Source organism: Pongo abelii, chromosome 6 (genome assembly GCF_028885655.2).
Source record: "Pongo abelii isolate AG06213 chromosome 6, NHGRI_mPonAbe1-v2.0_pri, whole genome shotgun sequence".
Classification (NCBI taxonomy): domain Eukaryota; kingdom Metazoa; phylum Chordata; class Mammalia; order Primates; family Hominidae; genus Pongo; species Pongo abelii.
The window spans coordinates 16,621,133-16,639,981 of NC_071991.2; the positions used below are offsets into that span (position 1 = coordinate 16,621,133).

The 18,849-nt window shown below is 41.1% G+C and overlaps 1 long non-coding RNA gene across 2 annotated transcripts in view; it reads right to left on the bottom strand.

Moving 5' to 3' along the window:
- Positions 1-18,849, bottom strand: part of LOC129060290 (uncharacterized) — a 116,572-nt gene that overhangs the window by 49,981 nt on the left and 47,742 nt on the right. Inside the window, exons 5-6 of one of the 2 annotated variants that reach the window (XR_008526864.1) lie at positions 17,887-17,958; positions 15,192-15,347 (exon numbers count right to left, since the gene is read on the bottom strand). The exons of the other annotated variant lie outside the window; for it this stretch is intronic. This is a non-coding gene — a long non-coding RNA (uncharacterized LOC129060290). The remainder of the gene's footprint in view (positions 1-15,191; positions 15,348-17,886; positions 17,959-18,849) is intronic. 2 annotated transcript variants of the gene reach the window in all.

Below are 18,849 nucleotides of genomic sequence, written 5' to 3' on the forward strand. Positions count from 1 at the left end.
GAGATGTTACAGGTTCCTTAGTGGAGATTATTTCCTCACTCTAGGATGCATATGCCTTGTCAAAATATCCAGAGTACTTTCTACTAACCACTTAATTGGGTTAACATGGTGCAATGTCCTAAATATCTGGGGCCAGTGCCTATGGAATGTTAAGATGATCAGAATCTCTACAGATTGCATTATAACAGTGTATTAGTCTATTCTCATGCTGCTAATAAAGACATATCTGAGACTGAGTAATTTATAAAGGAAAGAGCTTTAATGGACTCACAGATGCATGTGGCTGGGGAGGCCTCACAATCATGGCAGAAGGCAAGACACATCTTACATGGCAGAAGGCAAGAGAACTTGTGCAGGGAAATTCTCATTTATAAAATGATCAGACCTCATGAGACTTATTCACTACCATGAGAACAGTATGGGGGAAACCACCTCTATGATTCAATTATCTCCACCTGGCCCCACCTGTGACATGTGGGGATTATTACAATTCAAGTTTAGATTTGGGTAGGGACACAGCCAAATCATATCAGACAGCAAACAGGAAGGTTATATAGCTTTGATATACAAAGGAGAAGGTATACTGCTGTCCTTGCCATCTATGTGTAAACTGACTTTGGTCCTCTTAATAATGGGTATCAAGAAGAAAGCATTCACTAAATTGACAACTACCTGCCAAAATGCAGAGACTGTATTGATCTGTTCAGTAAACACACCCCATATGGCACAGCAGCTGTATTTGGGGTTATCACCTTATTAAGTTTATAGTCTATCATCATCTGTCAAGATTTATCTGGTTTTTCAGAGGCCAGAATAGCTCACAGAAAGGAGGTATGATAAGAACTACTATCACTGTTGCATCATTTAAATGCTGTTGTTGGCACTAATCGCTGCAATTCCTCTAGGAATTAAGTGTTACTTTAGAATATGTCACAGAGGCTCCCATTTGGCCCTTTCCAATGTATTGACCCTAATGCACACATAAGACAATAAAATGGAGAATTTTATCATTTCTTAAATATATCAATCCCAATTATACATTGGGGAACTGATGAAATAGTCACAGGTAGATCTGAGGGCCTAATAAACTCAAATTGTTAGGGGCAAAAATTCTAACTATGAGATCAGGAGGGCATGTTAGGTCCCCTGGTATCAATTTCACATTGTGTCTAACAGAACTCAAAAAGTGTAGGCATTCTCCTTTTCCCAGTGTATAGTTACCTTGACAAAGAAATAAAGATCAGCTGGGTGCAGTGTCTCACTGCCTGTAACCCCAGGACTTTAGGAGGCCGAGCTGGGTGGATCACTTGAGGCCAGGAGTTTGAGACCAGCCTGGCCAACATGGCGAAACCCTGTCTCTACTAAAAATACAAAAAAATGACCAGGCATGGCAGCTGTTGCCTGTAATTCCCACTACTCGGGAGGCTGAGGCAGGAGAATCACCTGAACCTGAGAGGCAGAGGTGGCAGTGAGCCAAGACTGTGCCTCTGTACTTCAGCCTGGGCAACAGAGCGAGAATTTGTCAAAAAAAGAAAAAAATCAAAGATCAATTTGTCAGTTTCAAGACAGATTTAAAGATGGAGATAGACATAGATATTGATAGATTAGATAGTCATAAATAAATGGATAGGTAGAGGAGATACATATATAGAGGGAGATCAGATAGATAGATAGATAGATAGATGATAGATTAGATAGATAGGAGAGATGGAGAGCTAGAGAGATAGGGAGATAGATATAGAGATGTAGAGGGAGATGATAGATGATAGATAGATAGATAGATAGATAGATAGATATAGATTGACAGCAGATAGATGATAGATAGATAGATAGATAGATAGATAGATAGAAGAGATGGAGAGATAGAGAGATAGGGGGGTAGTTATAGAGACATAGAGGGAGATGATAGATGATAGATGAATAGACAGATAGATATAAATTGACAGCAGATAGATAGATAGATAGATTGGATAGATTCATAGTGATGTTGTAGATCCTTGCCTTACAGGGACCCAGCCTCCCCTTCAATCAATAGGCTCTGGGTTTATGACCTGACTTAGATCTGGTAACCGTTGTGAGTCTTCCACTCACCAAATCTAGTTTTCTCCAGATTATACAAATTTGGCAATGCCTTAGCCAGCTTCCCATCTGTTTCACCCTTAGCATCACCATGATTAACCATTATAAATAGATACCTGCAGGTCTGGGTACCTTGACTGTAATGTCAGCCTTCCTGCCCAGCACAGCAATTATATCAACGTGACCTCTGATGGTTAAGTGTGGCCAGCTGTTTCTGCTTCCTCACAATCTCATCATCCCTCGTTATATTAGGAAGTCAAGTTCCCCTATCATCAACCCTGGTCTACAGAAGATAGTCACTGTCAAGCATCTCAAAGATACTAGAACCCCTACCAATGGATTTTTCTATTGCCTTAGTGAATGAAGTGTCCTTGTCTTCAGCTTTTATCAATCAGAACGTATCAGAGCAGCGAACCCATTGGTAAGACAATTAATGTCTCTGTAGAATAAATTGCAGAGCATAGATTCAGATAAATGATTTATACTTGAGGCAAGATTATGAAGATGTGCTGATGACCCTAGCAGGAGGAAGAAAGCTGCTTTTGATGTGCTTAATTACATAGAAATAAAACATTCTTCAGACCAGCAGCCAACCAACTAAGAAAACAACATCAGAACCAGCAACGGCGACTGGAGTGACCATCTGCTTCAATTTACGATAATCTATTGTCATTCTTTGAAACCCATCCATCCCTGGCATACGCCAAGCCTCTACTGTTTCATGTCATTGACCGTGACACTATTCTTTTTTATTTTTTTCAGGAATGATTTGCCATTTGGCTAAGAAAGAGAAACTTCAGGGACATCTATTTGGCCCATTCTTCTAATTGCCAAAGATAATTATTTCAGCATGTGGGGATAACGATTTCACCACACACAAATTGGAAAAATAACTGCAGTGACGTTTTAGGAACCCAGTAGGCATTTGTGCGATGGACCTGGGTTAAAACTCCACTCCAAATGCTGGAATACAATGATAGTCTATGTCCCCAGGATTAGTACTAACGCAGAGCCAATATATAATAATATCGAGGCAGCCAGTACCTTCATCCTGGTAAATTGTTACAGGTCTCTTTGTAGAAAGCCAAGAGTAAGATTTCTCTTGTTCATGATTTTGTTGGAGTTACTTAGAATACACATGATAAGTCCACTGCAAAATTCCTATGACCTGAAGTATTTTATTATATCAAGTGTTTTCTCATATCTAAAGCTCACTCAGAGTGGGCAAATATTGAGTCCACATTTCAATGAACCAACAACAAGAGGAACCACAAATTAGAACTACTACTAGGTTTTGAACTAGAAAATGAAATCCAGGATTTCTTATGAGTTCCCTCATATCAGCAAATTCAGATTGATCTAGTATTGTGGGATACGTTCCTGGTTCAAGCTCTTATGATATCCATTTGCACATATATTTCTATTTTTTTCTTTTATAAAGTTGTCAATTCCTGTCATTCTTTTGTTGTGTTTTCATTCTTCTTACAGTTCTGACATTGTAATTGACGCAGTAGGGGATGATAGCATTGGACTCTAAAGTTCTGAAAACTCTGGTCAATGGGGTCATTTAAAAAGGGATAAAGAGCCTCTTCAACATAGAGGAAGAGACCTCTCTGGCTGGAAGGGGATGCTGAGCAAGGGTTTGGCGTTTGTTTATCATCAGAGTTCTCTGATTCGTCTCATTAATCTACAGTTTAGCTTTTGGTATGCCAATCTTTCTTGATCAGTGCCTCAATGTTCATCTTCAACCTCTGCCTCCTGGGTTCCAGGGATCCTCCCACCTCAGCCTCCTGAGTAGCTGGGACCACAGATGCACACCACCACACCTGGCTATTTTTTTTTTTTTTTTTTGGTATTTTTAGTAGAGGCAAGGGTCTCACCATGTTGCTTAGGCTGGTCTCAAACTCCTGAGCTCAAGTGATCCACCCCAACCTTGGCCTCCCAAAGTGCTAGGATTACAGGCATGAGCCTCCATGCCTGGTCCATATTTCTTCTTATATACAACATAAAGCAAGCTGACATATCCATCATCTCACAGTTGCTCATTTTTTTGTCATTGTTATGGCAAGAGCAGCTAAAATCCTACTCATTTATTAGGTTGAGGCAAAAGTAATTGCGTATTTTGCCGTTAAAAGTTAGGGCAAAAACCACAATTCCTTTTGCACCAACCTAATGGCATGAATCCCAATAAATTGCAGTGTTATTATCTATAGTCCTCATGTGTGCATTGTATCGCTAGACTTGTTTAGCCTGCATATCTGCTGCCTTCTATCCTCAGACCTACACCTCCCCATTTCCTCCCACTGTGTGTTCTCCAGCCCCGCTCCACTGCATAATGACTATTTTGTTCTCTATGTCTGTATATTTAAGTGTTTTTTTTTTCAGATTCCACATATAAGTGAGATTATGCAATGGTTTTTTTCCCGTGACTGGCTTATCTCATTCAGTATAATGTTCTCTAAGCTCATCCCTGCTGTGACAAATGGCAAAATCCTGTTCCTTTTTTAGGGCTGATTAATATCCCAACAGGATCTTGGTGGACCTTGGCTGAACTCGGGGCTGCTGGCCTCCTTTTATCTCTGCTGATTTTGTTATTCAGCCTTCTCATAATTCTCTGAGCTATCTCTGTTCACAATCTCTGTTCACAATTTTTTCTCTTTCTTCTTAGGTTATCCAGAGTCAGTTCCTGTACTGTGCAATCAAAAATACTCACTGAGGCTGGGTTCAGTGGCTCACGCCTGTGATCCCAGCACTTTGGAAGGCCAAGGCAGGAGGGATCGCTTCAGCCCAGGAGCTCGAGGCTGCAATGAGCTATGATTGCACCACTGCACTCCAGCCTGGGTGACAGAATGACACCCTGTCTGAAAAATAAAATACTTTTTATACATATAAATACACAATTCCTGGATCAATTCAATCAAGCCACCTTAGGTGGCATTATGCAAGCAAGAATGTGAAACCATTCCTTGCCTTCCAGCTCTAATATTGATAAGCCCACCATTGATGTTTCCCAGCCAGACTCAATCACTTTAAAATTTGCTCCGCAGCTCAGCAAAGTGCCCTGAGCCAAGCATAAAAGGAACATTTATAAGTATTTTTTCCTAGTTCTACCTCTTTGAATGGAGTTCTTCACCCTGTGAAGTGGAACTTCTTTCTGTGGTCCTAAACTTTCCACACTGCAATTTCAAAGGCATGTCCCTTGCTCTTGTATTTTCTGAGTCCTGTTTGTGGGGCTCTGGCAAGCACAGTGGGAACACAGCCCATTGAAGCAAGGTAGGAGTGACCCACAGGTCAGACTAGATGATATGATATTCTCAAAAGGGCTATGCAAGGGACTGGGGACTTGGTGAAGTCTTTATTCATCTAATCCTCTCCATGGGACATAGATATAAATTATATTTCCTCTCACCTTTCATTCTCTTCCCAATTTCTGTGTTCACCACGAGTTACCAAAACATCACTAAGAAAAGGGTCCTTGGGCCAGGCACGGTGGCTCATGCCTGTAATCCCAGCACTTTGGAGGCCGAGGAGGGAGGACCACTTGAGCCCAGGAGCTGAAGTCCAGCCTGGGCAATATAGCAAGACCCTGTCTCTCCAAAAAAATAAAAATAAAAATTAGCCAGGCATGGTGATGTGTACCTGTAGTCCTAGCTACTTGAGAGGTTGAGGCTGGAAGATTGCTGGAATCCAGGAGCTAGAGGCTGCAGTGAGCTGTGATCATACTACTGCACCCCATCCTGGGCAACAGAGCAAGATCCTATCTCAAATCAAAAAGAAAGAAAACGATCCATAGCCTGACGAGTGCTATTGAAAACTATTTTTTTAAGTCATCTATGATCTATGTTTCTCCCTTTCTGAAAGAATCCATTTGACTGAAGAATTGCTGCAAAACCTTTGCCATTCAGTCATTTCTAATTTAGAATCGGAAAAGTGATTATGACGTGTTATCCTCTCACAACAAAAGACTGAGTTTTATTCAGCTGCAAAGACAATATGAACCTATTTAGAAAGTTGGACAGAAAGTAGGCCTTTTACCACAAGTTGAGTCTTTATCCAAATAATTTCTACACTGAAAATATTACATTGTCACACTTGATATGATATGGAACATTACATTTTGGCTATTTCCAATACAAAAGTTAAATGTCAATAAAAGAAGGAAAGAATGTTCCTGGGTTATATATTCAGGAAGAAGAAATATACCTTGGGCTTAATGAATGATCTCCAGATCTATTTACCTTCTTCAAAAGAGAAATGTCTGTTCTCTGAGGATGGAGCATTTCTTCCCTTCAATACTTCAAGCAAAAAATTTCCAAGCAGATGTTCTTCATATAAAGTGTTGGTTGGAAGGATATGTGTTAGCATTTCAATCATTCAACATTTTTTACACAATATTAAAATGGATTGAATTTCCCTCCGAGAGAGAGGACATTAAATCATACATTTGGAACGGCATCAACGATAGAATGGGATTTGCTTCACTCCAAAAGCCAAGACTCCAAGTCTGCTGGTCAAGACTTTCCCCAAATACTTTTCCAACTCAGCATAAAGAGGCAGGGAGACAGGAACATATTAGGTATGCTTAATACCAGCTGAAGTGCAGCCAAATAGCATAGTTCCAAGGTACACTCTTGCATGCTGACACGCTGAAAGATGCAATTTCTCCATTTCCAAAACTCAACAATTTTTCAGCTGCACAGCACTATTCCAATAAAACACTGGTATTTTATTCATCTCTTCCTGAAGTACCATACTTTTATTTTGTAGGCATCTCTAAATCATATCAATTCACAAAAGACCAAGTGCTCGCTGCTATAGTCAAATCAGATGTTACACGCACATACACATATGCCATGTTTTTTTTTCTTTCTTTCTTTTGCTAGTTAGTCAGAGATTAGAGATTTGTAGTCTGAGTCACAAAGCTCCCCTTAGGTAGCAAACAGAGCTAATGAATGCATGGTGTACGTCTAGGAGCTCCACAGCCTCAGGATGCTCCCTTCACACTACTTCCCAGCTCTCAGCTCAACTTGTGTCTTCTCCAGGGAATTTTGCCTTTGTGATGGAAACATCTTTATAGCTCCTTTTTGTAATTATTATTTGTTAGAGCTTATACATGTGTGAGGGTGTTGATGTCATCAAAACAAACACTTCACATATAATAATCTTTTAGATTTCATGTAAAGTCTTAGAACTGAAGGGACCTCGTAGTCCAACCAGCTCATTGTACATATAGGGAAACTGAGGGGTCCATACCCTAAGTCAGTGCATAGAGAACCCGAGTCTCTTGCTATGGGTTTCATGCTCTTTCTTCTACTTTAGGGCTTGGCAAATTTTTTCTCTGAAGGACTGAGTATTAAATATTTTGGGCTTTGCAGGCCACAGACAATTTCTGTCATTTTTTTAAAAGGAAAATTATAACCTTTAAAAATATAACAGCTGGTTTTTAGTTCTAGGGCCTTATAAAAGCAGGAAGTAGAATGGATTTGTCAATCCTTATTCTATTTCATGATACACACATCAATCATCAAAAATAAATGGAGTGGGACAGGTGTGGTGGTCACACCTGCAATCCCAGAATTGTGGGAGGCCGAGGTGGGCGAATCACCTGAGGTCAGGAGTTCCAGACTAGCCTGGACATCATGGTAAAACCCCATCTCTACTAAAAATACAAAAATTAGCTGGACATGGTGCGCACCTGTAGTCCCAGCTACTCAGGAGGCTGAGGCAGGAGAATCACTTGAATCCAGGAGGTGGAGGTTGCAGTGAGCCGAGATCGTGCCACTGCATTCCAGCCTAGGCAACAGAGCAAGAATTTGCCTCAAATAAATAAATAAATAAATGGGATGTATTCATCAACAACTACCACGATAATGCTGCATAACAAATGGCCCCAAAACTTAACGATATCCAGCAAACACCCCATGTTTTCATGCTCATAGGCCTGTGGATTGGCTGTAATGACTCCATTCCACATGTCTTATTGTGGGGCCCCAGCCAGAGGTGCAGTGATTACTAAGTGACTACTTAGGTCATGTTCTTCTCATTGTGAAGGTCAGAAGCTCCCAAAGGGGTGTGCAAAAACACACAATGTATGTTAAACTGCCTTAAATGCAAACTTAGAGTCAGAATTGCAAAACTGTCACTTTCACTCACTCTGCCCCAGCCAAAACCAATCACACAGCCAAGCCAGATGTCAACAGAGCAGGAATGTAGGCTTTCCCTTTGGAGCTGGTGAGGGAGAGAGTGACTATTCGCTGGATAATAATCAAATGCCTTGGGTGGGATTCTGGAAGATAGCGGTAGAGGCTTAATTTTTCATCCCCCGAGTCCTCTACAAAAAATAGACAGCACATCTGAGATGGTATATCAAAGACCCACTAATAAGGTACTGTAAAATACAAGCAATGACAGTCATGACTTAAGCCTCCTTGTGGAAGGAAGCAAGAGAGGACATCCAGGCTTATGATGGCCACAGGAACAAGGGAAACTCAGAACATTGGTGCTCACTGAAAAGTATCACAGACTGAACGTAAATTATTTCAACAATCATGGATGATAGTGTAGCAATTCCTCAAAGATCTAGAGGCAGAAATACTATTCGACCCAGCAATCCCATTACTAAGTACATACTCAAAGGAATATAAATCATTCTATTATAAAAACACATGCACTTGTATGTTCATCGCACCACTAGTCACAGCAGCAAAGACATGGAATCAACCTTAATGCCCATCAGTGATAGACTGAATAAAGAAACATGGTACACATACATTGTGGAATACTATGCAGCCATAAAAAGGAATGAGATCATGTCCTTTGCAGGATCATGGATGGAACTGGAGGCCATTATCCTTAGCAAATGAATGCAACAACAGAAGACCAAATACCACATGTTCTCACTTGTAAGTGGGAGCTAAATGATGAGAACACGTGGACACATGGTGGGAATAACATATACTGGGGTCTGTTAAAAGGTTGGGGGTGGGAGGAGGGAGAGGATCAGAAAGAATAGCTAATAGATACTGTCTTAATACCTGGATGTTGGGATGGTCTGTGCAGCAAACCACCATGACACATGTTTACCTATGTAACAAACCTGCGCATTCTGTACATGAGCCCCTTCCCCCAGTAGAAGCAATCTAATGTAGTGGTTGTGAGCACTGATTCTTATCCCAGACAGCCTGAGTTGAAATTCTGACTCTCTTAATGACTCTGTGACAATGGGAAAGTGATTTAATCTCTCTGAGCCTCAGTTGCCTTATATATAAAGTCAGATGATAATAATAATACCTACATTGCTGGGTGTGGTGGCTCATGCCTGTAATCCCAGCACTTTGGGAGGCCGAGGCAGGTGGATCATCTGAGGTCAGGAGTTGGAGACCAGCTTGGCCAACATGGTGAAACCCCATCTCTGCTAAAAATACAAAAATTAGCCAGGCGTGGTGGTGTGCGCCTGTAATCCCAGCTATTTGGGAAGCTGAGGCAAGAGAATCGCTTGAACCTGGGAAGCAGAGGTTGCAGTGAGCTGACACTGCACCACTGCCCCCTAGCCTGGGCAACAGAGTGAGACTCTGAAAAAAAAAAAAAAGAAAAAAGAAAGAAAGAAAGAAATGCTGTAAGTAATAAATAATATAGTGTATCACCAAGAATCTTCATTTGCTACTGAGACATTCATTCCCCCAGCTGGTAGTGTTGGCAGCTGATGGATTTGAGAGGAGTGTCTCTTTGGGACTTGCTGAGTCAAATAGATCAGCATAGTCCAAGTTCATGCCCCCTTTCTAAGGCAGTCTGTATATTAGGTTGGTGTGAATATAATTGCGGTTTTTGCACTGTAGAAATTTGCCATTTGATATTGGAATATATTCTTAAATAAATGTGATTATGTTATACATTATTTTAATGGCATTTCTCATTTTTTTTTGCTAATGACTTATTACTTGCTGTTTATTTTATATTTATGTTAGACTATGGAAATGATGTTAGACAAAAAGCAAATTTGAGCGATTTTCTTATCCGAGTTCAAAATGGGTCGTAAAGCAGCACAGACAACTCACAACATCAACAATGCATTTGGCCCAGGAACGGCTAACAAATGTACAGTGCAATGGTGGTTCAAGAAGTTTTGCAAAGGACATGAGAGCCTTGAAGATGAGGAGCATAGCAGTCAGCCATTGGAAGTTGACAACGACCAATTGAGAACAATCTTCTAAGCTGATCGTTTTACAACTACATGAGAAGTTGTCGAAGAATTCAATGTCCACCAGTTTACAGTCATTCAGCATTTGAAGTGAATTGGACAGGTGAAGAAGCTCCATAAGTGGGTGCCTCGTGAGCTGACCAAAAATCAAAAAAATTGTCATTTTAAAGTGTCATCTTCTCTTATTTCTGTGCAACAACAATGAACCATTTCTCAATCGGATTGCGACATGCAATGAAAAGTGGATTTTATACGACCACCGATGATGACCAGCTCAGTGGCTGGACCGAGAAGAAGCTCCAAAGCACTTCCGAAAGCCAAACTTGCACCAAAAAAAGGTCATGGTCACTGTTTGGTGGCCTGCTTTTGGTCTGATCCACTATAGCTTTCTGAATCCTGGCGAAACCATTACATCTGAGAAGTATGCTCAACAAATCGATGAGATGCACAGAAAACTGCAATGCCTGCAGCTGGCATTAGTCAACAGAAAGGGCCCAATTCTTCTCCTTGACAATGCTCCACCACAGGTCACACAACCAGTGCTTCAAAAGTTGAACAAATTGGGCTATGCAGTTTTGCCTCATCCACCGTATTCATCTGACCTCTTGCCAACCAGCTACCACTTCTTCAAGCATCTCAACAACTTTTTGCAGAGACAGCACTTCCACAACCAACAGGATGCAGAAAATGCTTCCTAAGAGTTTATTGAATCCTGAAGCACAGATTTTTATGTTCCGGGAATAGACAAATTTATTTCTCATTGGCAAAAAAATGTGTTGATTGTATTGGTTCCTATTTTGATTAATAAAATTCGCAGTCCAAAACCACAGTTACTTTTGCAACAGTCAACCTTGAGTGGCTGGTCAAAGTGAGATATAATGATTTATCTCTCTGTCTAAAGCTGGGAAATTCTGAAAATGCTTCCTTCCCTGCATCAGAGATCCCATAGAACAAGCTGAGGCATCTCTTGCAGCTGCATCACAGCCTAACATCTCCCACTGTCCTATCCTGTCCACTTCACTCCCCAAAAGGTCTTGATCCTCAAAGTATTCCCCCCCAGAATTTCCAGCATGCAGCTCTCCATCACAGCTTGTTTTCTGGAGAGCCAGACTTCATAAAGATGTTGTAAGGATTATATAAGTGAAGACTTATTAGCTAGCACCACATGATGAGGAGGATGATCATGCTGATGATGATGGTGTGATAAGTGATATCCTCTGTTGGTCATAAAATGAGTCCTAGTGGATAAGAAACTGTCCCCAACCTATCTTAGAATGGTGCTCCAACTATTCAAGTGTTGGTTATTATTTCTTTATCGAGGCCAACCTTTTGGTGATGGCATGAGTAAATACAGCATTCTCCCCTATTAGTATGTCACATTCATCAGTTTTTTTAAAAATTCAGATGTGGAGAAAGGGGAACTCCAGTACACTGTTGATGGGTAGGTAAGTTAGTATAGCTACTATGAAAAGCTGTATGAAAGATCCTCAAAAAGCCAAAAATAGAGCTACCATATGATCTGGCAATTCCACTATTGGGTATATAACCAAAGAAAAGGAAATCAATATACTCAAAGAAAAGGAAATCAATATACTGAAGAGATATTTGCACTCCCATGGTATTGTAGCACTATTCACTATAGCCAAATATGGAATTAACCTACTTGCCCATCAATGGATAAATGGATAAAGAAAATGTGGTGCATATACACAATGGAATATTATGCAGCCATAAAAAAGAATAAAATCCTATCATTTGTGGCAACATGGATGAAACTGGAGGTTACTATGTTAAGTGAAATAAGACAGGCACAGAAAGACAAAGATTGCATGTTCTCACTCGTATGTGGGGGCTTAAAAAAGTGGATCTGATGAAGATAGGAAGTAGATTGGTGGTTATCAGGGGCCAGAAATGGTGTGGAGAGGGATGAAGAGAGCTTAATTACTAGGTACAAAGTTTGATAGAAGAAATGAGACCTAGTGTTTCATGGAGTGATAGTTTACAATAATCTATTATATATTTCAAAATAGCTAGAATAATAAAAAGGTCTCTAGCATAAAGAAAAGACACATATTTATAGTGATGGATATCCTAATTCCACTGGTTTGATCTTTACAAATTGTATGAATGTATTAAATTTTCCCATATACCCTGAAAATGTGTGCATTTATGATGTATCAATTTAAAAATAAAATTTAAAAATCCTCTGGAGAAATGACTGGTAGTTCTACATTCATTCTCAATTTTACATTTACTAGCAACCAGTGAAGGATTTATTACATTTTGTATCCTATAAAAGTATGTGTGAAAATATAAGAAAATTACATTTTTTTTGGCCTCAAAAGCTATGTCCCCATAAGACAAGTGGGAAAAATGAGAAAGGGAAAAAATGACAAAGGGAAAAAATTTTACAATGGAAATATCTGAAAGGTAATACTTTAACCAAAAGACCAAAATTAGCTTTACCAGCTGAGATGTGTCAACACTACGTGCCTCTAGATATGATGCACTGAGAAAGATATAACATCACTTGTGTAATTCACTGAAAATACAGAGCCTGAATAAAATCCAGAACATTCAACAAATCTAAGTTGAGGGACGTTCTACAAAATATCTGCCTAAAACTTACCAAAAGTTTCAAGGTCACGTAAGACAAAGAAAGCCTGAGGAAATGTCCTAGGTTGTAAAAGACTCAGGAACCATAAAAGCTAAATGCAATATGTAGTCTTGGTTTGGGCCCCCGACCAGAAAGAGGACATTAGTTGGATAGTTCAAGAAATTTCCATAAAGTCTATGGATTAGTTAATAGTTGTGTGATGGTAGGGAGTTTTGGTTTTATTATGGTGAGGTACTCCAATTATGGCCCATTCTTCCTGCTAATTATAACTATAAACTCCAGAACACACACACACACACACACACACACACACACACACACACTACCCCAGGATTTTGTAAAGCAACCAAAAGCAGGCAGTTTGTGGAGGAGAGATGACCTCTACATCTGGTGAGTCTCCCATCTTTGCATAGATTTGCCTCAAATGTGGGCTCAATCTTGAAAGTTGTGTAGCATAGCTCAGGCTGCTAAAACTTCAATAGAAACTGCCATCTAGAAATTCTATTTGTTCAGTTTTTAAATCTACTTGGCCACCTCTGCAGCTTCTTATTTTATAGCCACAATCCAAATCTCCTTTTATTTTTTTTAAACATATGAATCATAGTTATTTTATATTCTTGTCTGATGATAATTGTGGTGTTTGAATATTAGGGCACCTGATTCTGTGGTTTTGTCTATGGTTTCTGCTGACTCAGACTATGGTGCTTCCTTGTATATTTCATAAATATTGACTAGGAGCTCATCTCCCATGGAATGTTATCAATAGGTATACTTTGAGGCCTTCTTTTAAAGATACACTCTACAAAGTTTTATGTAAGTTTCCACTGAGTATCTAGGAGACACTACCAACCCAGCATCTCTTTAAAATACATTCTCAGCTTGAAGAATTTTAGGCCAACCAGGTGGGGTAAATTGGGGCTGCAAATCTATATGGAGGCCAATTTGTAATTGCACATTCAAAGAGAAATTTAGACTGAGAGCAGTCATTCACACCTGTAATCTGAACATTTTGGGAGGCCAAGGCAAGAGGATCACTTGGGCCCAGGAGTTTGAGACCAACCTGGGCAACATAGCAAGACCCTGTTGCTACCAAAAATGAAAAAAAATTGCCAGGCATGGTGGCACAGGCCTGTAGTCCTAGCTACTTGGGAGGCAAAGGCAGGAGAGATGCTTGAGCCCAGGAGTTCGCAGTTACAGTGATCTACGATCATACCTAACTGCACTCCAGCCTGGGTAACGGAGTGAGACCCTATCTCTAGAACGAACAAACAAAAAACAGAAGCAGATTCATCTGTTCCTTCCACTCATAACAAACGCAGATACAGGAATTTACTTCTTGTTCTCTTATGTGGAGCAAGTTTATTTCCAGTTTATTCTTTTTTTTTTTTGTGACGGAGTCTCGCTCTGCCGCCCAGGCTGGAGTGCAGTGGCGCGATCTCGGCTCACTGCAAGCTCTGCCTCCCGGGTTCATGCCATTCTTCTGCCTCAGCCTCCCAAGTAGCTGGGACTACAGGCAACCACCACCACACCCGGCTAATTTTTTTTTTTTTGTATTTTTAGTAAAGACGGGGTTTCACCGTGTTAGCCAAGATGGTTTCCATCTCCTGACCTTGTGATCCACCCACCTCGGCCTCCCAAAGTGCTGGGATTACAGCCACGAGCCACCGCGCCCAGCCTCTAGTTTATTCTTAAAATGATAGTGTAGTCTTTTGAGACCACAATTCTACGTGTGTGGTGGGGGAGGGGGGCTCCTATTAACCTCTACATTAAGCTAGATGCTAAGCTATGTCATTAGGTCCCTATAACTACCTAAAAATCACAGGGGTTTCTGGCAGATGTTTCCAATGCCAAAGCCACAAGCCAAGCTATTTTATTCTCTAATTACACCATTCCCTTCGTGTTTAGCCTCTGAGGTTTCCTTAACTGCTTGTCAGCTCAGAAATTATTTTAAAAATACTTCTAATAAAATATTTCTGGCTATTTTAAACAAGAGGGTTATAAAATCTGCCATGCTGCTAGAAACAGATATATCTTTATTACTGTTGACTATAGACTATATTTTTCTGAATATCCTACGCTGACTTCAAGAATAGCCAGATCCGATGGCTAGTGTAGGTCAGATATTCTATTACCCTCATGAAACCTGTAATTTTGATTTATTTTTTAGCCCTTGCCTAACCCATAACTCTAGCCAAAGACTTACTGAATCTTGGACACAGAGAGACTTCTAATCATTCCCTGGCCTCTGAGTCCTACTACTCATTTGTAGCATTCTGATGTCCCTCCTGAGCCACCCACCTCCAAGACATCACCACTTGGAGTTCAGCATTGTTGTGGCAGGTACAAAGCAGCTATTCCTACTCAGTAAGGAAGATGTTGGTGCTGCAGCAGACTCACAGTCCCCAAAGAAAGGCTCCAGTTGTGGTAGTTCATTAATATTAAATAAGATAATCACTGTGATAAGAAAGAAGGATGTCACATTCAATAGTGAAAACTTTCTAGAGAATGACGTACTGCAGATAAATCCAAACTAGGAAAATGAATAGAACCTCCCAAAACAATTCTACAAATTTAATATTTCAAGCAACACATTAGCTACAAATCTTGAATGCTGATGAACTACTGTGTACAGAGGCTCTGTGACACCTGCAGTTCACCTGTCCCCAGGGAGGTGAGATGAAAGCTTCAGACCACAATTTCGTTAGTTGCCCAGTAGTGCCAAAAGGCCTTAGCCTTTGCACCTGGCAGGTGCAGTCCAGCAGAGGAATGAGACACCAACTCCAGGGGAGGGACAGACAGAGAATGGGAGGATATTTTGGGCACTTCCTGCAGATTCAGGAAGAAGGAAAGAAGGTTGGTTTTCTCCTTTGGGGATAGAGCTGTTCCAGCTTTTTATTTGTTTTGATAGCAAAGCGATGCATAAAATAAATGTGCAAAATGGGTGCTACATAAACAAATTGTAACAGCACTGAGCTCACCAAGTGTGAGGCATGTTGAGTTAGCCAAACAGCACACACATTCCCCACGGGGCTATAGCAAGCCGAGTAAGATACCTTGCAACGGTGGCCCTGTGTGAATGTGTGAGCGTGTTTATGTCTATGCTTAACACTCATTCCACAGCATTTATTTTACACTTGTTCTGGAGAAAGCATTATACAAGCACTGAGGATGGAAAGAAGGAAAAAAAAGGGATAGATTCTGCTCTGGTGAGCTCATTTTCTTCCTGGTGAGGAAGAAAAATGTGTAAACAGGTCATTGTAATTTGACAAAGCATTATCTTGTGTGTGTCTATGAACACTTCTGTGTTCATTGGAGCAGGCTCCTTCCTTATAAACATGCTTGGAAGGGCCTCGTGGTTCCAAAGCCACCTTTGCAACCCAATCAGTAAACCTGAATGGGTGTCCAAGGGGATCACCAACAATACAAGCCAGGCTGCTTCTTAGTTTGGGGTTTCTGTTGCTTCTTTTTTTTTTTTTTTTTTGGAGACAGAGTCTTGCTCTGTCGCCCAGGCTGGAGTGCAGTGGTGTGATCTCGGCTCACTGCAACCTCTGCCTCCTAGATTCAAGTGACTCTCTTGCCTCAGTCTTCTGAGTAACTGGGATTACAGGCAGGCATCACCTCGCCCCGTTAATTTTTGTATTTTTAGTGGAGACGGGGTTTCACTATGTTGGCCAGGCTTGTGCTGAACTCCTGACCTCAGGTGATCCACCAGCTTTGGCCTCCCAAAGTGCTGGGATTACAGGCGTGAGCCACCACACCTGGCCTTTTCTTGCTTTTTGAGATGTGGGGGCGGGTTCTCTCTGTTGTCCAGGCTGGAGTGCAGTCGCACTATCATGGCTCACTGCAGCTTCAAACTCCTGGGCTGGAGCAATCCCAGTGCCTCAGCCTCCCAGGTAGCTGGGACTACAGGCATGCACCACCATGCCCGGCTCATTTTAAATTTATTTTTTGTAGAGATAGGGTCTCACTATGTCGGCTAGGCTGGTCTCCAATTCCTGGGCTCAAGCGATATCCCTTCTTCTGCCTCCCAGAAGTGCTGGGATTACAGGCATGAGCCATGGTGCCCAGCCCAATAAGCCAGGGTTCTAATAGGAGAGGTTAAGGTGGGGACCATTCTCCAGGTTGCCACTACCTACCTTTCCTCTTGAGGAAAGTGAGAGTGCTACATAATAAGATAGGCAAGGGGCCTGGAGAATAGGTCAGGAAATTAAAGGAACCAAGGAGGCTGGGCGCAGTGGCTCATGCCTGTAACCTCAACACTTTGTTAGGCCGAGGCGGGTGAATCATGGGGTCAGGAGATTGAGACCATCCTGGCTACCATGGTGAAATCCCGCCTCTTCTAAAAATACAAAAAATTAGCAGGGTGTGCTGGCACACACCTGTAGTCCCAGCTACTTGGGAGGCTGAGGCAGGAGAATCGCTTGAACCCAGGAGGTGGAGGTTTCAGTAAGCCAAGATAGTGCCACTGCACTCCAGCCTGGGCAACAGAGCAAGACTGCATCTCCAAAAAAAAAGGAACGAAGGAACATGTCTCAGCCTCTTAAATTAGTGTAGTTATACAGAAGTATATTAGAAGACCAGTGCCTGGAGTGGAGAACCTTGATGGATCCATGTAGGGCCTGAGACCTAACAGAGTCCTGGGCAAAGTTCCTACATATCTAGACATTGCAATGCAGCTCTCAAAAGGTCTTCCAGTTCCGTGAAACTTACCAACTCAGAGTAAAGCCATAAACTAGCAATGAAGCATCACATGGCTCTTTCTCACATTCTTCAAAGTCTTTGGCTTTCTGTAACCATAATAGAGCATTTGGCTAAGACCGTACATGTGCTAAAACATTCCTGAGGTTCCCTTGGTGGATGAGGGTTTAAATATGGCTCATGTTCCACAACTGTGAATAGTTTTGCTTTGCAGGTGTCCTAGTCCATTTTCTGTTGCTTTTAACAGAACACCTGAAGCTTGGTACTTTATAAAGCAAAGTCATTTCTTTCTTACTGTTACGGAGACTGAGAAGTCCAGGGTCAAGGGGCTGCATCTGGGGAGGACCTTCTTGCTGGTGAGGACTCTCTGCAAAGACCCAAGGCAGTGCAGGGCATTGGTGAAGGAGCTAAGCACGCTAGCTCACATCTCTCTTCCTCTTCTAATAAAGAAAACAGTCCCATTCCCATGATAACTCATTAATCCATGAATCTATGAATGAATTAATTTATTCATGAGGGAAGAGCCCTCATGACCCAATCACCTCTGAAAGGACCCACCTCTCAATAGTGCCACATTGGGGATTAAATTTCAACATGATTTTTGGAGGGGACAAATATTCAAACCACAGCAATAGGTATATAAGTTGGAGCATTTAAAGACTTGTGAACAAAGACTAACTGAATGTTTATTGAAGGCCCATTTTCTGTCAATAAAATTCTGAATCATACTAAGACAGAGCAAATGCCTCACATATGCAAAGCACTTGTGTTATGTATCCCTACTCAAATGTATTTCATTTACTCATGCATTAATAAAAGTATTTAGCAAATAATGATGGCTCCAGTTACTGTATTATAAAAGTAAGTATAATAAAGTCTTTTGTTTACTTTTTTCTTTTTTGTTGTTGTTTGACTTCTAATCAACAGCTTGCAAGGTCTTTTAAATTCTAAATTTGAAGTTCATACATGGTTCTATTGATAGCTCTGTTAGTTTCCAAGTGCTGCCACAGCAAAGTGTCACAAGCTGGGTAGCTTAAGGCAACAGAAATGTGTGCTTTCACAGCACTCGTAGCTAGAAGCAAGGTGTTGGCAGGGCCATGCCCTCTTGAACTATAAAGGAGAACCAATTTCATGCTTTTCTCTTAGCTTCTGGTGTCACTAGCATCCTTTAGCATTCTTTGGCTTGTATAACTCCAATTTCTGACTCTATCTTCCTTCTGCATGTTTCTCTTCTCTCTTTGTTTTGTTTTGTTTGTTT